Genomic DNA, 22,365 nt, shown 5'->3' on the forward strand with positions numbered 1-22,365 from the left:
ACCTGATGACAATGTGCCTAGACGATGATCTTTTTGTGATGAATTTCCCAGGCGTTCTTTGTGCTTCTTGTATTTGCAGATCTAAGTCTCCAGAAAGGCTGGGGAAATTTTTCTTGATTATTCCCCCAAATATGTTACAAGCTTTTAGAATTGTCTTCTTCCTCAGGAACACAGATTATTCTTAGGTTTGGTTGTTTAACATAATCCCAGACTTCTTGGAGGCTTTGTTCACATTTTCTTATTCTTTTTTGCCTTTGTTTGATTGGGTTAATTTGACGACCTTGTCTTCAAGCTCTGAGTTTGTTTCTTCTACTTGATTGATTCTATTGCTGAGACTTTCTAGAGCATTTTATATTTCTGTAAGTGTGTCCATTGTTTCCTGAAGTTTCGATTGTTTTTTTTATTTATGCTATTTATTTCATTGAATATTTCTCTCTTCACTTGTTGTATCATTTTTTTGATTTTCTTACATTGGGCTTCACCTTTCTCTGGTGCCTCCCTGATTAGCTTAATAAATAACTAACCACCTGAATTCCTTTGCAGGTAAGTTGAGGATTTCTTCTTGGTTTGGATCCATTTCTGGTGAGCTAGTGTGACATTTGGGGGGTGTTAAGAATCTTGTTTCATCATATTACCAGAGTTAGTTTTCCGATTCCCTCTCATTTGGGTAGCTCTATCAGAGGGAAGATCTAGGGCTGAAGGCTGTTGTTCAGATTCTTTTGTCCTCCAAAGAGTCCCCTTGAGGTAATACTCTCACCCTTTTCCTACAGATGTGGCTTCCTGAGAGCTGAGCTGTAGTGATTGTTATCTCTCTTCTGGATCTAGTCACCCAGCGAGTTTACCAAGCTCCAGACTGGTACCAGGGGTTGTCTGGACAGAGTCCTGTGGTGTGAAACATCTGTGGGTCTCAAGAGCTGTGGATACTAGCACAGTATTTGGGGTGTCTCTTGGGTCCTGCAGGAGCAATCTGCCTCCTTCGTGGGGGTAGGTGAGTCCTCTTGGGTTTCCTGATTTATTCCTGCAGTTGTTCTGGAGCAAAAATTCACCATGTGAGCCTCCACACACTGCTCTGTCCATCCGAGTTGAAGCTGCAATCTAGTCCTGCCTCCCATCTGCCACAATCCCTTCTGCCTCTAACCCCTGTCTGAGGGAATGTGTGACTCCACTTTGATTCTGACTACTTTTACATCACCTTGACAAGTCTGTATTTGTATGTTGGAGGTATTCTGGCTGGGTAAATGGCATTGGCCATTAGGAATCAGAGCTCCCTTTCTCTTGGGAAGGAGACATGCTAAGAAATTTACTCTATATAGGCAATTCCTGCTCTTATCAAATATAATGTTGGGCAAAATGCAATAACCATTTAAAAATTGCTTTTAGACTTGATAACATTTGAGAGCTAACCTATATTCTTTCCAGAGTCATGGAAGATTTAATCAACTTCTTTGCTACCCACCTCTTCCAGTAAATTATCAATGGTCAAGATTCATAGTCAAATATCCGCATAGTATCAAAACAAGTGGAGTAGACAAAAAGCTGCATAAAAGCTCTATGAAAGGGAAGGGAATTGTGGGCTAGAGAAATCTGGAGCATTCAGGAAAGAAATGAGTCTTTTTAAAATTTTTATTTTATATTTTTAAATTTAAATTTTATATACATTTTATATGAACACTTCACAAATTTGTGCATCATCACTGCACAAGGGCCATGCTAATCTCTGTATTGTTCTAATTTTAGTATTTGTTCTGCTGAAATGAGCACAAGACATGGAGCTTAACTAGAGCCTTCATTTATGGGTAGAATTATTTTGTACAGATTCTGGGAACCCAAAAAAATTCCTTTAAAAAGTTATTTACTTCTTAGCAATCAATTTATTTTGAAAAATGCATATTAACAAGAAAATGAATTAGATATTTCTTGTTTAAATTAATTAGCTATCTTTTATGATGAATCTTTAAGTAGAAAATTATCCCAGCACTTTAGGAGGCTGAAGTGGGTGGATCACTTGAGCCTAGGAGTTTGAGACCAATGTGGGCAACATGGCAAAATACTGTCTCTACAAAGAAATAAGTCAACCATGGTAGTGAACACCTGTAGTCCAGCTACTTGGGAGGCTGAGATGGGAGGATTGCTTGTACCTGGGTGGTTGAGGCTGTAGTGAGCTGTGATTGCACCACTGCACTCCAGCCTGTGCAACAGAGCAAGACCCTGTCTCCACCTCTGGCCTTCCTCTAAATCCCTTGAAATAAAAGAAAATATATTTGTCAAAGACTAGATCCACCACTTTTATGGAAAACAAAAAAGGGTGACATCAACATATGAGAAATGGTGGGAAATTTCCTGGATGATGAAAAGTAATGGGATCGACTTGATAAGGGTTGAGAAAACACGCTGAAAACACCTAGGTAGATAAGAGCAGATTTTGAGAAATTTCAAGAGAACAAAGAACAGAAGGGCTCATGTGACAATAGATGGGTCATTGTTACTGAACAGGGGCCAGTTAGGTTCATAAATTCTCTCACACAGAGCCAGAGGTCATAGAGGTGAAGGAAATTTTCACACTAGAGAGTCAACTGCTGCCTCGGTGGGGCTTTTGGTTAGGATGTGGAACCTTCTAGAGAGCATGCTGTCAGCCCCCTCAATTCACACTTTTTAGGGTGGGGGTGAGGAAAGACATTTGCAACTGCAAAGCTACCTAAATAAAGCTTCCCAGGTCTTCATTCATAGAGATAAGTGAGAATTCTAAGACTCTCAGATGCTGTGTAGAACACCAATAGCAAGAAGGAGAAGGATCAAGCTGAATGAACGGACCACTAGATCACAGAAAGAGAATATTAAGAACAAAAAAGATTATAAAAGAAGTTTATTTTCTGACTTTGGATATAAACAACAATATTGAAATAATCTATCACATTCATAAAATAAGAATTGGCAGCTATAAAAAAGTAACTATCAGAGAACAAGAGGAGTTTTTGAAAATTAAAAATCATTGTCAAAATAAAAAAAAGTCTAATGGAAAGAATACGTAATAGAATGAACTGAACTCAAGACTGCAATAGTGATAGGAATAAGAATAGAATTAGGTAGGAAGGAGGGATTTTCATTTTATTCTATGTATTTCTATGTTGTTTGAATTCTTTAAAAAGCATTAGTTGAGTAAAAAAAAATTTAAAAATGGAATTGACTCAATAATTCTACTTTTGGTAAGTACTTTTTTTTCTTCTGTTTTTTTTAAATTGCATTTTAGGTTTTGGGGTACATGTGAAGAACATGCAAAATTGTTGCATAGGTACACATGTGGCAGTGTGATTTGCTGCCTTCCTCCCCTTCACCTATATCTGGCATTTCTCCCCATGCTATCTCTCCCCACCTTCCCACTCCCTGCTGTCCCTCCCCTATTTCCCCCCAACAGACCCCAGTGTGTAGTGCTCCCCTCCCTGTGTCCATGTGTTCTTATTGTTCAACACCTACCTATGAGTGAGAACATGTGGTGTTTGATTTTCTGTTCTTGTGTCAGTTTGCTGAGAATGACGGTTTCCAGGTTCATCCATGTCCCTACAAAGGATGTGAACTCATCGTTTTTGATGGCTGCATAATGTTCCATGGTGCATATGTGCCACATTTTCCATGTCCAGTCTATCATCGATGGGCATTTGGGTTGGTTCCAGGTCTTTGCTATTGTAAACTGTGCTGCAATGAACATTCGTATGCATGTGTCCTTATAGTAGAACGATTTATAATCCTTTGGATATTTACCCAGTAATGGGATTGCTGGGTCAAATGGAATTTCTATTTCTAGGTCCTTGAGGAATCGCCACACTGTCTTCCACAATGGTTGGACTAATTTACACTCCCACCAACAGTGTAAAAGTGTTCTTATTTCTCCACATCCTCTCCAGCATCTGTTGTCTCCAGATTTTTTATTGATCGCCATTCTAACTGGCATGAGATGGTATCTCAATGTAGTTTTGATTTGCATTTCTCTAATGACCAGTGATGATAAGCATTTTTTCATATGTTTGTTGGTCTCATGTATGTCTTCTTTTGTAAAGTGTCTGTTCATATCCTTCGTCCACTTTTGAATGGGCTTGTTTGTTTTTTTCTTGTAAATCTGTTTTAGTTCGTTGTAAATTCTGGATATCAGCCCTTTGTCAGATGGGTAAACTGCAAAAATTTTTTCCCACTCTGTTGGTTGCCAATTCACTCTAATGACTGTTTCTTTTGCCATGCAGAAGCTGTGGAGTTTGATTAGGTCCCATTTGTCTATTTTGGCTTTTGTTGCCAATGCTTTTGGTGTTTTAGTCATGAAGTCCTTGCCTACGCCTGTGTCCTGAATGGTTTTGCCTAGATTTTCTTCTAGGGTTTTTATGGTGTTAGGTCTTATGTTTAAGTCTTTAATTCATCTGGAGTCAATTTTAGTGTAAGGTGTCAGGAAGGGGTCCAGTTTCTGCTTTCTGCACATGGCTAGCCAGTTTTCCCAACACCATTTATTAAACAGGGAATCCTTTCCCCATTGCTTGTTTTTGTCAGGTTTGTCAAAGATCGGATGGTTGTAGATATGTTGTGTTGTCTCTGAGGCCTCTGTTCTGTTCCATTGGTCTATATGTCTGTTTTGGTACCAGTACCATGCTGTTTTGATTGCTGTAGCCTTGTAGTATAGTTTCCTTTATTTTCCTTGTTAGTTGTATTTCTAGGTATTTTATTCTCTTTGTAGCAATCATGAATGGCAGTTCGTTCTTGATTTGGCTCTCTTTAAGTCTGTTATTGGTGTATAGGCATTCTCGTGATTTTTGCACATTGATTTTGTATCCTGAGACTTAGCTGAAGTTGCTTATCAGTTTCAGGAGATTTTGGGCTGAGACAATGGGGTCTTCTAGATATGCAATCATGTTGTCTGCAAATAGAGACAATTTGGCTTCCTCCTTTCCTATTTGAATACCCTTTATTTCTCTTTCTTGCCTGATTGCTCTGGCTAGAACTTCCAGTACTATGTTGAATAAGAGTGGTGAGAGAGGGCATCGTTGTCTAGTGCCAGATTTGAAAGGGAATGCTTCCAGTTTTTGCCCATTCACCATGATATTGGCTGTTGGTTTGTCATAAATAGCTTTTTTTATTTTGAGATAAATTCCATCAATACCTAGTTTATTGAGGGTTTTTAGCATAAAGGGCTGTTGAATTTTGTCAAAGGCCTTCTCTGCATCAATTGAGATAATCATGTGGTTTTTGTGTTTGGTTCTGTTTATGTGGTGAATTATGTTAATAAACTTGTGTATGTTGAACCAGCCTTGCATCCCCGGGATAAATCCTACTTGATCATGGTGGGTAAGCTTTTTGATGTGCTGTTGCAATCAGGTTGCCAGAATTTTATTGAAGATTTTTGCATCTATGTTCATCATGGATATTGGCCACAAGTTTTCTCTTCTTGTTGAGTCTCTGTCGGGTTTTGGTATCAGGATGATGTTGGTCTCATAAAATTATTTGGGAAGGATTCCCTCTTTTTGGATTATTTGGAATAGCTTCAGAAGGAATGGTACTAGCTCCTCTTTGTATGTCTGGTAGAATTTGGCTGTGAACCCATCTGGACCTGGGCTTTTTTTGGGTGGTAGGCTCTTAATTGCTACCTCGACTTCAGCCCTTGTTATTGGTCTATTCAGGGTTTCAACTTCTTCCTGGTTTAGGCTGGGGAGGAGGCAAGTGTCCAGGAATTTATTCATTTCTTCCAGGTTTCCTAGTTTATGGGCATAGAGTTGTTTGTAATAATCTGATGATGGTTTGAATTTCTGTGGAATCTGTGGTGATATCCCCTTTATTGTTTTTTATTGCATCTCTCTGGTTATTCTCTCTTTTCTTTTTTATTAATCTGGCTAGTAGTCTGTCTATTTTGTTGATCTTTTCAAAAAACCAGCTCCTGGATTTATTGATTTTTTGAAGGGGTTTTTGTGTCTCTATCTCCTTCAGTTCTCTCTGATCTTAGTTATTGCTTGTCTTCTGCTAGGTTTTGAGTTTTTTTAATCTTGCTCCTGTAGCTCTTTCAATTTTGATGATAGGGTGTCAATTTTAGATCTCTCCTTTTTTCTCATGTGGGTACTTATTGCTATATATCTTCCTCTAGAAACTGCTTTAAATGTGTCCCATAGAATCTGGTATGCTCTGTCTTCATTCTCGTTGGTTTTGAAGAACATCTTTATTTTTGCCTTCATTTCATTGTTTATCCAGTCAACATTCAAGAGCCAATTGTTCAGTTTCCATGAAGCTGTGCAATTCTGAGTTAGTTTCTGCATTCTGAGTTCTAACTTGATTGCACTGTGGTCTGAGAGACTGTTTGTTATGATTTCCATTCTTTTGCATTTCCTGAGGAGTGGTTTACTTCCAATTATGTGGTCAATTTTAGAGTAGGCATGATGTGGTGCTGAGAAGTATGTATATTCTATGGATTTGGGATAGAGGATTCTGTAAATGTCTATTAGGTTTGCTTGTTCCAGGTCTGAGTTCAAGTCCTGGATATCCTTGTTAATTTTCTGTCTGGTTGATCTGTTTAATATTGACAATGGGGTGTTAAAGTCTCCCACTATTATTGTGTGGGAGTCTAAGTCTCTTTGTAAGTCATTAAGAACTTGTCTTATGTATCTGGGTGCTCCTGTATTTGGTGCATATATATTTAGGATCATTAGCTCTTCTTGTTGCATTGATCCTTTTACCATTATGTAATGTCCTTCTTTGTCTCTTTTCATCTTTGTTGCTTTAAAGTCTACTTTGTCAGAGATGAGAATTGCAACTCCTGCTTTTATTTGCTCTCCATTTGCTTGGTAAATCTTCCTGCATCTCTTTATTTTGAGCCTTTGTGTATCCTTGCATGTGAGATGGGTTTCCTGGATACAGCACACTGATGGGTTTTGGCTTTTTATCCAATTTCCAGTCTGTGTCTTTTGATTGGGGCATTTAGTCCATTTACATTTAGGGTTAATATGGTTATGTGTGAATTTGATACTGCCATTTTGATGCTAGCTGGCTGTTTTGCCCATTGATTGATGCAGATTCTTCATTGTGTTGATGCTCTTTACCATTTGGTATGTTTTTGGAGTGGCTGGTACTGATTGTTCCTTTCTATGTGTAGTGCCTCTTTCAGGAGCTCTTGTAAAGCAGGCCTGGTGGTGATGAAATCTCTGAGTCCTTGTTTGTTCGCAAAGGATTTTACTTTTCCTTCACATATGAAGCTTAGTTTGGCTGGATATGAAATTCTGGGTTGAAAGTTCTTTTCTTTAAGTATGTTGAATATTGGCCCCCACTCTCTTCTGGCTTGTAGAGTTTCTGCTGAGAGATCTGCTGTGAGTCTGATGGGCTTTCCTTTGTGGGTAACCCGACCTTTCTCTCTGGCTGCCCTTAGCATTTTCTCCTTCATTTCAACTCTGATGAATCTGATGATTATGTGCCTTTGGGTTGCTCTTCTTGAGGAATATCTTTGTGGTGTTCTCTGTATTTCCTGGACTTGAATGCTGGCCTGCCTTGCTTGGTTGTGGAAGTTTTCCTGGATAACATCCTGAAGAATATTTTCCAGCTTGGATTTGTTCTCTTCATCATATTCAGGTACACCTATCAAACGTAGATTAGGTCTTTTCACATAGTCCCATATTTCTTGGAGACTTTGTTCATTCCTTTTTACCCTTTTTTCTCTAATCTTGCCTTCTTGTTTTATTTCATTGAGTTGATCTTCGACCTCTGATATCCTTTCTTCTGCTTGGTCAATTTGGCTCTTGAAACTTGTGCATGCTTCACGAAGTTCTCGTGTTGTGTTTTTCAGCTCCATCAATTCACTTATATTTCTTTCTAAGTTGTCCATTCTTGTTAGCATTTCATCAAATCTTTTTTCAAGGTTCTTAGTTTCTTTGCATTGGGTTAGAACATGTTCTTTTAGCTCATGAAAGTTTTTTATTACCCACCTTCTGAAGCCTGATTCTGTCATTTCATCACATTCATTCTCCATCCAGCCTTGTTCCCTTGCTGGTGAGGAGTTGTGATCCTTTGTAGGAGGAGAGGTGTTCTGGTTTTGGGTGTTTTTATCATTTTTGCACTGGTTTCTTCCCATCTTTGTGGATTTATCCACCTGTTATCTTTGTAGTTGCTGACTTTCAGATTGGGTCTCTGAGTGGACGTCCAGTTTGTTGGTGATGAAGTTATTTCTGTTTTTTAGTTTTCCTTCTAACAGTCTGGCCCCTCTGCTGTAGGACTGTTGAGGTCCACTCCAGGCCTTGCTTGCCTGGGGATCACCCATAGAGGCAGTAGAACAGTAAGGGTTGCTGCCAGTTTCTTCTTCTGCTATCTTTGTCCCAGAAGGATACCCGCCAGATGTCAGTCTGATCTCTCCTTTATGAGGTGACTCTTTGGATATACAGGGGTCAGGGAGATGCTTGAGGAGACAGTCTGTCCTTTATAGGAGCTCGAGTGCTAAGCTGTGAGCTCTGTTGTTCATTCAGATCTGCTGGGCAGGTACGTTTGAGTCTGCTACAGCAGAACTCATAAACCCCCTTTTTTTCCACAGGTGTTCTGTCCCTGGGAGTTAGGGCTTTATTTATGAGTTTCTGTTGTGCTGCTGCATTTTTTTCAGGGCTGCCCTGCCCAGCAAGGAGGTAGCCTAGTCACTGTCTGCCTGCAGAGGCTTTGCTGAGCTGCTGTGGTCTCTGCTCAGCTGCTGTGTGAACTTCCTTGCAGTCCTCTTTATATGGGTGTAGTTAGAACTGTCTTGGCAATGGTGGCCCACCTCTGTAATGGCAGACTTGCTCTTTAATGGTGGGTTGCCTTGGTAATGGTGGGTTGCCTTGGCAACGGCAGGCTGCCTCAGCAATGGTGGACTGCCTCCATGGTGGTGGAGTGCCTCGGTAATGGCAGACGCCCCTCCCCCACAGAACCGGACCATCCCGGGTTCAGCAGTGCTTTCTGTGAAACTCTCAACCCAGAGCGTTTCCAATTGCTGTTGTTGTTGTTTTTTTTTTTGTGGGGGTGGGACCAGCCGAGCCTGATCACCTGGCTCCCTGCCTCAGAGCCTTTTTTTTTTTAAGTTGAATGGTTGACTCTCTCCCAGGTGTTCCAGTCACCTGTTGAAAAGGCACTGGGATCTGTGTGATTTCCCGTGTGGTGACCCACTGCGCCAGCTGAAACAGCGACACTGAGATTCATGGTGCTTTTTTGCCTGGGAATCTCCTGGCCTGGCTCTCTGTTTCAGTCCCCTTTTTTTAATCAGCTGAATGGGCAGCTGTGTCTTCCTGGAGCTCCTCTCGCCAGCTAAAATGGCACCCAGACCAGAGTATTTTGTACGGAGAACTGCTGTGCCAGGGCGCCAGCAAAACAGCCACGCTGGCCAAAACAGCCACGCTGGTGACCCATGGGGCTCCTCCACCTGGGAATCTCCTGGTCTGTGGGCAATAAAAATCTGTCTGGAAATTCGGTGTCCACTCATCCTCTGCGCTTTTACTGGGAGCTGCAATCCTGAGCTGCTCTTCTCTGGTAAGTACTTTTTAACATTAATTTTAAGGATATCTATTCATAGGCAGACAAAAATGTATGTGTCATATATTTAATACATCTTTAATATTTATAATGGTAAAACATTGCAAATAATCTAAATATAAAACAACACAAACATGACAATAAATTATTGAGCATACATGTGATAATATGTTATGCTACCATTAAAAAATTATATTTCAAAGAATATATCTAAATGTGAGGAAAACATAAAAGATATATTAAGTGATAAAATATAATTAAAACTATACTTAGTATATTCAAAATAGAAAGTATGTAGAACCAAATCTTCCTTGTGATTATCTCTGAATGATAATGGTTTTTACTTCTGTATTGTATAAAACTGTTTATATTTAAAATCTTAGAAAATGCTCCTAGGAAAGAAAAAGGAAAGACTGTGATAGCAAGCAGAACATATATGGAGTCCACATGGTCCCTCTCTGAATCTCTCTCTGATGTGTATATTTCACTGAATCTATGAACTAGGCTGCAGAGAAACCCTAGATGGAGGAAGATTCAATTGCTTTCTGGAACAGAAGGTGTGGCTACTGTTTCGTAGTTTTGCTGATTTTGTTTTGTTTTCAATCAGAGCAACATTGACATGTACCCACTCAAATATATCATATTTATTTTAACCAACTGGTGTAGTGGGAACAAAATCTTTATACACTCATGTATGCTATGACACATACAACCCCTACACACCCATACACACTTACCCTCCCCCAAGTCTACCCATGTGTTTGTTGGCCAAAAACTGTCGGGAAGTGTTATGCTTTTTTTCCAGTTTTTTAGCCTACATCTGGCAAATTGAAAAGTATGAGTATGTACATATAAGAGAATTTTGCAAAAATATGGCAATCTTTCTTTGCTCTAAATTTATAAAATTTTAATGAATTGGTGCTGTCTTACATTCTAGTTGTTTTCAGGAATTAAAGGAGATTATCCATTGATTAAAGAGGCATTTTATGTGTGTGTGTGTGTTTTAAATAAGTTACTATTTGATGTTTGCAATGTCCTGGCAACACATAGGCATTGTACTATTTCCCACCCAAAATTACTTGATTGGAATAGTAACATTGCTATTCCTCATAGTAGCTCATCTTGTCATTCTTTGTAATCAATAAAGAGATCATGGTAGTTTTAAAAAATGCTTTGAAACAGAAAATTGATTTATGTCGAACTGGTTTTTAACGTGCGAATTCAGGGCCATTCAACACACCTAGGCAGTTTTATTTTCTTTGTAAATGCATTTGATAAATCACCACTTTATGCTTAAATAGAGAAGCTTTTGTCAGTGTAACGAAGTGGAAAACAAAACAAAACAAAACATAGGCTTTGAGTTCATACTGGCTTTAGTTGGAATTCTGACTCTACTGTGTCCAAGCTATATGATTTGGGGAAGGTTACTTTTCTGAGCCTCAATTTATTTATGTGTACAATCAGAATAATATTAAAGATGAAGGGAATGACTTTTGTAAAAGAAAATGATAAACCAGTATAGAGCTTGAAACTGAATTGGTTAAATGTCTCTAATTATGTATACTATGCTATAACCATTGTTGTTTTCCTGTAGTAGGGGCTTGGTATTTCACTGGACTGAATTAGAAACTAGGAGGCTTAGAGTCCAGCCTAAGTTTGACTGTTACCTGGCTGATGTGATCCTGTGGCTGTTCATCTTCATCTGTAACATGAGGAGGTTAGAGATGACTAAGGCTCCTTTCAGCTCTGAATGGGGATTTTGAGTAAAAATCTTACTTTGCACAGTCACATGTGTGGTAAGATGCTGTGGCCACATCAGAGCTGAGACTGGGTTGGAATTAGCAAAGCCCTCCTTAAAGAGTCTCTGTTTGAGGCTGATGTGTCTTCTGTCCTAGGAAGCTGGCAGAGTGCGGGGGGTAGGGGGAGGCACTTTTTTTTCTGAAGTAATTTTTAAATTGATACATAACTATTATACGTATTTATGGGGGGTACATATGCTATTTTGATACATATATACGATGTGTAATGACCAAGTCAGGGTGATTAGGATATTTGTCACCTCAAACATTTACTATTTCTTTGTGCTAGGGACACTCCAAATCTTCTAGCTATTTCAAAATATACAATAATAGTCACCCTACTGTGCTATTGAGCACTAAAATGTGTTCCTTTTATCTAATTGTATTTTTATACCCATTAACCAACTTGTTTTCATCCCTCCCTCCCTCCTACCCTTCCCAGACTCTGGTATTTATCATTCTACTCTCTACCTCCATGAGATCAACTTTCTTTTAGCTTTCAAATATGAGTAAAAACACATGATATATATTTATATATTTAAATAAACAAATTTGTGTTACAAACTTGCAGGGTTTCAACTTATTAGAGAATGAGTCATGAAGATTAGGGGATTTATCCATGTGTGATGATAGATATTCCCAGGTATGGACAGATAAACGTACACAAACACAGAGTTCTACAAAGTCATTTCCCTTCTCATAAGACTGAAAATCATTATGGAGCGAAGAATGTTAAGGCTAGTGTTTCAATGCAGCTTCTTTTATTTAATTACGTAACTTGGTTACATAGTGACATAGTTAAGTTAGGGGCAAGGTACCCAGAAATTGACTACAGACTGGATGAGGTGTTTTTTTTTGAGACTGAGTTTTGCTCTTGTTGCCCAGGTTGGAATGCAATAGCTGAGCTCGGCAAACTGCAACCTCCGCTCCCCAGGTTCAAGTGATTTTCCTCCCTCAGCCTCCTGAATAGCCTGGATTACAGGCATGCACCACCACGCCCAGCTAATTTTTTGTACTTTAGTAGAGACGGGGTTTCGCCATGTTGGTCAGGCTGGTTGGTCTTGAACTCCTGACCTCAGGTGATCTGCCCACCTCAGCCTCCCAAAGTGCTGGGATTTCAGGGGTGAGCCACTGCGCCCAGCTGACGAGATTTTGGACTATGCCGCTGTTTAGAGAACTGCAGCAGGAACACCTTTCCCTCCTTGCTCTACACAGATGAAACCAACTTGACTACTGGAAGCATGGCAGAGTGTATTTCCAAGTGAAGATACCAAGGGGCATTGAGAAAAACTTCTTTTTTTAAAAAAATTTGTCTAACTTTTTAAAAGAAATTTATTTATTATACTTTAAGGTCTGGGGTACATGTGCAGATCGTGCAGCTTTGTTACATAGGTATACACGTGCCATGGTGGTGATTTGCTGCATCCATTGCCCCGTCATCTACATTAGGTATTTCTCCTAATGCTATCCCTCCCCAATCCCCCCACCCCCTGCCATTCCTCCCCTAGCCCCCACCCCCCAGGCCCCGGTGTGTGATGTTCCCCTCCCTGTGTCTGAAAACACATGATATTTGTCTTTCTGTGCCTGGCTTATTTCACTTAACATAATGAACTTCAGTTCTATCCATGTTATTACAAATGACAGGAGCACATTCTTTTTTTTTTTTTTTTTGAGATGAAGTCTAATTCTTTGCTCAGGCTGGAGTGTGCAATGGCACAATCTTAGCTCACTGCAACCTCACCTCCTGAGTTCAAGCAATTCTCCTGCCTCAGCCTCTTAAGTAGCTGGGATTACAGGTGCCTGCCACCATGCCTGGCTAATTTTAGTATTTTTAGTAGAGACCGGGTTTCACCATTTTGGTCTGGCTGATCTCAAACTCCTGACCTCAGGCCATCCTCATGCCTTGGCCTCCCAAAGTGCTGGGATTACAGGTGTGAGCCACCATGCCTGGCCACCACGTTTTCTTTATTCATTTATTCATTGATGGACACAGGCTGGTTTTATTTCTTAGCTATTGTGATTAGTTCTGCAATAAACAAAGAAGGGCATATATCTCTTCCAAATCTTGATCTCCTTTCTTTTGGATAGATACCTGGCAGTGGGATGGCTGGATCATATGGCAGATCTATTTTTAATTTCTTGAGGAACCTTTGTACTGTTTTCCATAATGGCTGTACTAATTTACAATCCCACCAATCGTGGATGAGCATTTCCTTTCGCTGCATCCTCGCCAGCACCTGTTATTTTCTGTCTTCTTGATAATAGCTATTTTAACTGTGATGAGGTGATATCTCATTGTGGTTTTGATTTGCCTTTCTCTTATGATTAGTGATGTTGAGCATTTGCTCATCTATCTCTTGGGCATTTGTATGTCTTCTTTTGAGAAGTGTCTATTCAGATCATTTGCTCATTTTTAAATTGGATGATGATGATTATTATATTTTGCAATTGAATTTTTCTTAACATCTCAACTATCAGGGAATGAAACTTATCCAAATTTTCTGCTTTGCTTGGAGCCCAAGATTCTTGTGGGAAAAACAAGTGAACTCTGTCCACTTTTGGAATTTTAATATGTACTGCACTTTCTGAGCAACTTGCAGGGGGTGTCTAAAGGAAGCCAGAATGAAGAGAGAGAGACAAAACATTTGTTTTACAAATATCTCTGTGTGAGAAAGAATTTTGGCAGGTTGAACTAAACTGAGCAGCAGGGCCTAAATATTAGAGTTCTGATAGAACGTGAGGCTGTGCTTTTCAACTCAGACATGGCCTTTATTCTCCAAATCCCCTTGCACAACCACCAGACCCCCTTTCTAGCCCTGCAATGCCTTCTCACTCTATCCAATCTATGGGAAATAGGGCTGTGTACACAGGAGAGAACCAGAGGGGTTCAGCAGCTCTGCTGTGGCAGACTCTTCTGCAAGAGTTCTGATGAGAGGCAGCAGGTGTTGTCCAACTGGCTGGAGATGAAGAGCAGCTGATCTGCATAGCTTAGAGGAGACTAGTTGGCCTGGAGAGGGTAGTGGCCTGTGGGTGATGGAGTAAAAGTGGTCAACAGGGCAGGGAGCAGAAGGCAGGTGGAGACCATAATCGTCTAAGTAACAATCTCCACCTTTCTTTATTACTCCTCAGGGAATTGATCCAAAGACCTACCAACCAGTGGACATTTGGGTTACAGCCCTGAAAATTATTTGAACTGGTTGGGAAAAGGAAATTCAAAAAAGTACTGGACTTCCAGCTAATAAGTAGGTGTGTGTGTACAGGGGGCGGTGGTGGGGGGGATGTCAGGGCTGGGGGTGGTTTTGTATTGAGTATTTAGGTTTGGGATCTTATTTGTAACCTCTCTATACCTACTGGCTAATCTTACTTGGAATGTACGGGTTGTCCCCAGTATTTAGAATCATGACTTGCTGCTGTTACCTTATAGTTTATCTTGTCTTATGGCAAGTGCTTGATGCCTGCTGTGTGAAAAAGCCCGCACTAAGTGCTGTGGAGGATGTGGTCCTGCTCTTGGCTGCTCACTGTCCACACAGTCTGGTCTCATGATCCTTCCTCCTTATGAGTAAAAGTGCTTCTTTCATCCTTGGATATTTCTCTGCAGATAACACAAGTGGTAGACTAGAACATTTCCAAAATAATATTTTTATTGTAAAAATATCATTTTTATAAGAGGAAAGTTAAAATTTTCTCTTAACAAAAAAGACTTTCACTCAGATTTCATTACTGTCAATTTGATTTAAATTCTTAGTCTTCTTTTATTGCATACTTATCTTTCAACAAACATTGGGTCAACTGCATTTACAAAATGAATCACTCTGTGTATATGGTTTCGTGACTTGTTTTTTCATACAATAATACTTTGTGAATAGTTTTCCACGGATAGACAGAAAATCATTCCTTAGCTGGGTCTTGGAAATAACCTGGCACTTTTTTTTTTGGATGCTCTCTTTAATTAAAACTTAAGTTCCATATACAGATCTTTTCCTTCCATCCCTAAAGTTGTATATTCCAAGAAACCCATTTGTTAAAAATTATGAACGGAGGGATTGAAAGGAGAGAAATATTTCTTTCCATTTAAGAATCGCATAAAAATGCTCTGAATGTATATTTGACATTATCATCTGCTTCACAGATTTCTTTGGGTGGTGTCCATTTAAATTGTTTTACTCTGTGCCACATGGGCTCTGTGAAGCTATCAGCTGGTCTTCACTGGGGGAGATGTGGCAGAAGAGAACTGAGAGGTAGTAGAAGGTAGGAGTCGGGGTGGGCAGGGAGAATCATTGAGAGTAACCAACACTTGTTCCCAATCCAGGGCCTGGGATTCACGGAAATGTCAGCATCACTCTAGTGAGGACTTATATACCAAGAAGATTTTCTTTGGAGGCAAATTTGCCTTTATCTTCAAACCAAACAAAATCTAAACAGCCAAATGCAGGCTTTTCTTTTCTGGGGGCAGTGTTTTCTGCAGAATATTGATAGGTGTTAGGAACAATAAGTTTCTGTGGTCAAGCAAATTTGGGAAATGCTGTATTTTCCATAAACCTGTTTCTTCAATGCAGGACTTGTCAAACTTCAGCAAGCTAATGTGTACTGTGATCCAACAGAAGGAATCTATCAACTTTCCCCAAACTCATACACTCTTCTTTTGATTTTGGGTGTATGTATATTAACAACTTTGGAAAATGCCAGTCTTGGAAGTATAGTCTTCTATTGATACTGAAGTCAGGAAAAGCAAAAGTGGTTCTGTTTTGTATTTAGGGTTGAGATGTTGGGTTGAGATGTTAGCTGGTAAATTGTCCTTCTTCAGGGTACTTCGGTTGAAAGCTACCTTCTAATTGGGAGGTGGGTGTGACAGAAGTCATTCTTGGGCATTTTAAGTGACAAATTCTAAGCTGAGATGCTTTTCTGAGCAATCTTTGAGTAGAGCTGGTTCTTTCCTTAGACTGCTTACAAAGTTTGCAAAATAGCAGGTGTTGGCTGAGAGATGAAAATTGTGTTTATAGGTCTCAGTATTTTCCCTCTTAGATTCCTCAAATCTTTCACCTTTGTAAGGGCTGTCATCCTGGAATGAGACCCATGCAGCCTTCCTTCCTGGACGCCAGCTGAAGGATCTCCAGTTGCCATCCACGCCCCGCCTCCCCTTCTTGGAGCTGATGATTTACTGCTGTAGTCTGAGCATTGGAGAATGTCCTTAATGAGCCTTAGGACTGGGGGCTGTGCTTGGAGCTGCCTCTAACCACAACTATTCTTAGCAAAAAAAAAAAAAAAAAATTACCAGAGAACTAAGACCTCAGAAGAGGACCTCTGATGGAGGAGTGGTGGGTGTTTGAAAAAAGGAGGTAGGGCAGCATTCCTGGTCATCCATAAATTAAAACAAACAAAGACAAATCACATCCAACTGTAGTCAATTGCTCCTGTAAGAGAAGGAGTGTAATTCAAAGAGGTTTATGTATTTTGGCGGAGGATGGAGTGTGTGTGGGAGTTTGAAAGCATAGAATAACATGACTAGGAACCAGCTCCAGTGGCTGGGCAGCTTGTGCTTGCTCACTGCATCCGGCTAATGTACCTGGAGCCAACCTTTTTTCGCCTCCTTTATCCCTATTTGATCTCTTCCATGTCTGAGGCACCAAGGGGTGTTGGAAGAAAGGCTGCATGTGTCTGAGATAACATCTTATTTTTTCACAATTAGGAACCATTTTAAAGCACAGTCGAATATTATTTTCTTACTATCTCTCTCTCTTTTTTTTTTTTTTGACAGGGTCTCACTCTTGGCCAGGCTAGAGGGCAGTGACACGATCATAGCTCACTGCAGCCTCAAACTCCTAAGCTCCAGCAATCGTCCTGAGTAATTGGGAGTATAGGTGCGTGCCACTGTGATGGCTATTTTATTTTTTTGTAGATGTGAGGGTCTTGCTATGTTGCCCAGGCTAGTCTCAAACTCCTAAGCTCAAGCAGTCCTCCTCCCTTGACCTCCCAAAGTATTGAGATCATAGATGTGAGCCATGGTGCCCAGCCCTGTCTTATTCTTATACCAAGCCTGTGAGCAAACATAGGATTTATCTCCATTTTATATATAAGACAGTAAAACATAGAGACATTAAGATCTTATGCCTGAAATTATAAAGCAAGTTAATGGCAGAGCCAGGAGGGGACTTGGCTTTCCAGCTAGGGGTTCAAGCTTTTGTAATCTAGGACCTTCCGGGTTGCCACTCTAACTTTCTGGGCTTGAACATTTCAAATGAAAAAGGACTGAGTTGTGGTCACAATGGTCCACTCAGTACAGGTTGAATCAAAATTGTTAAACGTATTTATTAGAAAACTTTTTTGAGTCACCTTTCAGCTGCGGGGCTTAGGTTGAGATTGTGAAAATAAATGAAGACCCCTCAAATTAGAACAAACAAAGGCTATTTACACATAACTTTCTCTCACAAGGGAGTCAGTCACCACCACTCATATTTGGCAGAGACTCCAAGGCAGCCAGAGGAGTGGGAAAGTTTCATAGAAGAAAAAGGAGAAGACCTTCAGTACACCTTGATGAGGCTGTTAGCATAGGGAAATCACAGGTGGGCTAATTGGAATGGGCATCTATGTGATTAGTTAAGGGTGCTTATTTGGTTTTCTCCAGTTGGCCCTAAATTGGAAGTGGGAACAAAAATAAGGGAAGCAGTCAGTGTCAGATGTCGAGTCCTGAACCTTTTGCATCAGTTGCTATAGGGATTATTGTCTGGCTTTCTGGACTGGTTACTACAGAGAGTAGGGTAGCTTCCTGGGCTGGTTGCTGCAGGTGAGATTGGAGGGACCTTGAATGTCATTCTTAGGAGCTTGAATTTTATTGGTGTTGGAAGCCTTAATGTTTTAAATAAGATCTGAAATCCAGCCTGGGCAACATAGTTAGACCCCTTCTCTACAAAATAATAAAAAAAACTAGCCAGGTGTGGTGGCATTCCTGCAGTCCCAACTACTCAGGAAATTGAGGTGAATGCGAGTTGATTGTGCCCAGGAGTTTGAGGCTGCAGGAGCCATGAATATACCACTGCACTCCAGCCTGGGCAACAGGGCAAGACCCTGTCTCTAAAAAGAGAGAGAGAGAGAGAGAAAATAATCAAAGTTGCATATTTAGGATGATTACCATGGCAAAAGAGTGTGTGTTGACTTTGAAGAACAAGACAAGGTTGCAAGTGGTGGAAACTGATGCTTTCAATAATGAAGAAATAAGTTTTAACAGAAATTAACACGTCTTTTAAAAGGCAGCTGTCAATATACTTCCAATTGAATGTTTTGAGGACATCCGGCTTTTATATGGATATAAGCATGAACCCACCCCAGATCCCATGTGGAAGTTCTGAAGGTATACCTCAGGTTCAGTTGTGAGCCCAGGTAAGGTCATCAATAGCCAATTTTAAAATGCAGCTGATAACAACAGGAAAGACCAAGGGGAGGGGCTACGAGGAGTGAAGGCAGGAAGTACAGTGAGCTGAGAAAAACAGCTTGGTTTGTTTGGCAAACGGTAACAGGGTATAGAATGAATGATTATACAGCAAAATAAGAGGAGAAACTTCAAATTATTCTGTTATAATGTGTCCTCACAAACCTTGGATTCTTATTTAAAAAAATGTTAAATTATGTCAAGATTTGACTTAATCTGTTTTGACTAAAAATCTAGCTTTCTGGAACAAATGTGTAATATTAGATTATTTACTTGTAAGTATTCTAAAAGGCTTCAAATAAGTGCATCATTTTGATATGGTGCATGAATTAATCTTACTGAAACAATCAGATGAGTTTTTGAAGTGTGCATGAGGATGCTTATTATTTACAATGGTGAAAAAATGGGCACAACAGAAAAATAATTAAATATGTTATGATATATTTAAGCAATGGCATACTATGTAGCCTTTAAGATGATATGGGTGAAGGGGAGGAAGGCAGCAAATCACACTGCCACGTATGCACCTATGCAACAACCTTGCATGTTTTTCACATGTACCCCAAAACCCAAAATGCAATTAAAAAAAAAAAAAGAAAAAAAAAAAAGATGATATGACTCTATGTTGACTTGGAATGACATCCATGGCATGCTAAGTTTTAAAGAAAGGAGGTATCCAAACTTTGGATATAGCGTGTTCCCATTTTTGTGCTTTAAATATGTAAATATTCTTATATATAAACATCTGGAAGGCTACATAGCAAAGGCTAACAGTGGTTTGATCTAGGCTGTTTGACACAGGGTTCTCTATTTTCTTATTTAAATTTCCCCCCATTTTCTGAAAAAAAATTTTTTTTTGCCATGAGAAAATAGAAATTCATTTTAAAAGTTTACTTCTCTTAAAAGAAATAAAATGATATAATTCTCTTGGAACGTCTTTGGAATCGAAAGAGTGTTTACTCTTTCTAATAAACATCTACATATTTATAAATACATATGTAGTATATGTGTGTTTGGGTTCCTGTGGCTGAATATACATGTCTATTTATGTAAAGGCTATATATGCATAGGAAACCTAGAAAATATACTTTTTTGATGTGGTCAAATTTTCTTTTGTAAAAAGATTAAGTGACTCTGCATAATGGTGTATTTTTCCCTTTAGAAATTATAGTCCTTTCCAGGTGGGAAAAATCACTATCTCAGCCCTGGATCTTTCAACCAAGTCTTGGAGAGTGGTTGCATAGCAACTACTGTTGACGTAAATGACCAGTCTTGGTTCTCTGGGGGATGATATTGACTTGCACAATAAAATGATGCATTCAGATACTTTGCCAGCTATAATAGGATAAAAGAGCTAGGACCTTTTGGGAACCATTTGAAAAAAGACTTGGTGAAATGCAGAGCATTCAGTTTGTTCTGTTAGAAATGATGGATTGAATACAGGACAGCTTTGAACAATGAAATTCAACGATGCAAATTCCTCAAGAAAGGAATCATTTTCCCTTCTTTTCATCAACGCTTCTGCTAGGTACCAAGCGCTGTACTAGTTGCTAGGGATATAGTGATGATAACAAGTAGTCTCTACCATCTGGGAACTTATAGGACAGTAGGAAAAACACAAAAGCTAAGAACTCCAATACCTGATGCTAAGTGATCAAAGTATATAGGACGGTGTTATGGGACACAGAGGAAGCCTATCCAATGCCACCTTGGGATTGTTCCATAAGCCTTTCTTGAGCAGTGACTGTGTGTTTTGGCATAGGGATACAAAGATGAATGAGACTTGGCTCCTGGCCATAAAGATTTAAAACCTGACAGAAGAGACATATAAACAATTCAATCTAATACAATGTGGTAAATGCTCAGCTAGCAGAGGGATTAAAGTATGAGAGCACAGAGGTAGAGATTAATGAATGAATTAATGCCTACTTAATACTCTATTGTTTGCAAAACCCTTAAAACATACGTGATCTCATTTGATGTTTATGGACAGGTAGGATTTATCTCTATTGATGAAGAAACTCAGGCTCAAAGACGTTGTGATTTGTCTAAGGTTTTTGTCATAGTCTGCTTGAACTGTTGTAATAAAATACCACAGACTGGGTAACTTAAACAATACAAATGTATTTATCATCATCATTATTATTATTATTTTACAGTTCTGGAGGCCAAAAGTCCCAGATCAGGGTCCTGTAGAGTTGGTTCCAGATAAGGGTTCTCTTCCTGGCTTGCAGATGACTACCTTCACAAGGTGTCCTCACATGGTAGAGAAGGAGAGAGAGTGAACAAGCTCTCTAGTATCTCTTCTTATAGGGATACTAATCCCATATGACCGAGGCCCCACCTTTTTTATCTTATTTAACTTTAATTACTTCCAGGGAGGCCCCATGTCTAAATATAGCCATGCTGACAGGTTAAGTCTTCAAAATAGGAATTTTGGGGGAACACAAACTTGATACATAAGAGTTGGGCTATGAACTTAGGGGCTTCAGCCAACAAATTGTGTGTGTGTGTGCGTGTGCATGCACGCACGTGTGCACTTGTGTATTTCCTTCGCCATATTAGATCTAAGACGCATTTTTTCCCAATGTGATGAATCTGTGACTTCCTCTTAACACTGAGGACATAAACAGGTCTGGCATTTTGGGTCTCTGGCTACTCTTCCTTTCCCAGCTTGTCTTGAGGACTTGCTGACATGCAGTCCTTTCCTTAGTGCTTTCCTTGGGCTTATGCACAGTCCATCTGTACCCATTTGGGGCTTGTCACTTGGGATCTTTAGTTTTGAGGACAAGGTGGGCTAATAGTGGAGATCATGACCTGAAGGCTAGTTCTATTTAAAAAGAGTTGGATGCCTAGGGCAGGTCCCCATTGCCCTGTCCAGGATGAGACTGCAGCCTGCTCCAGGACCATTTAGAGGAGTAGGAAGGAGGTGGTGGAGGTAGCCCAGGCGGCAGCCAGGACTACAGGGCTGGGAAGGGCATTTTGCCCAACAGCAGCAGCTGCTGTTCCATGTCGGGCTTTCTGTCTTCTTACCCTCCCAATCAAGGAGCACAGCTAATGCTTCTTCCTGCCTGTGTGGGGCTGGTGTGCCCCTTTCCTGGCTTCCTCCATCTTTGCCTCACGTTCAAATTACTAGGGGGACATTTAAATATTATTAGTGCTCACCCCATCCTGAGAGATTCTGCTTTAACTGGAATGGGACTTAGGGTCCCTATTTTTTGAAAGCTCCTCAAGTGATTTCAACATGTGGCCAAGGATGAAAATTGGACACATTCCCTCTGCCCCATTTTCGAGGGGGTGGGGCAAATACTGTGATTCCCAGGCTCCTACAGCCTCCTCCAATTTGATTCTCTCAAGACCTGTGGGATAGAAGGTATCATTACCTTGCATTTGGCCTGTGAGTTGGGAGGCTTTTGTAGGTAAGCAGAGGCTTAGGTAGAAAGAAAGGCCAGACTTGGTACAAGGAAATCAGGAAGGAATGATACTGTTTTCTTGCTTTTTAGGGCAGATAGGATTTCATTCAGTTATTCATTGAATAGTATTTACTGACCAGCCCCTCCATGCCAGGTGCCATACCAGGGGATGGGTTAAGAGCTAGCCCTTGACACGTGACACCCTCTGCGGCTCAGCCTTGTGATTCTT

At 40.1% G+C, this 22,365-nt stretch overlaps 1 non-coding gene across 1 annotated transcript; it reads right to left on the reverse strand.

Moving 5' to 3' along the window:
* Positions 1 to 1,657: 1,657 nt before the first annotated feature.
* On the reverse strand, positions 1,658 to 1,761 carry LOC135269796 (U6 spliceosomal RNA). The gene has a single exon (XR_010338051.1). It is a non-coding gene; the product is annotated as a U6 spliceosomal RNA (small nuclear RNA).
* Positions 1,762 to 22,365: the final 20,604 nt, after the last annotated feature.

Source organism: Aotus nancymaae, unplaced genomic scaffold, assembly GCF_030222135.1.
Source record: "Aotus nancymaae isolate 86718 unplaced genomic scaffold, 86718_ANA_hifiasm-v0.15.2.pri h1tg000057l, whole genome shotgun sequence".
In the NCBI taxonomy this organism is placed as follows: Eukaryota; Metazoa; Chordata; class Mammalia; order Primates; family Aotidae; genus Aotus; species Aotus nancymaae.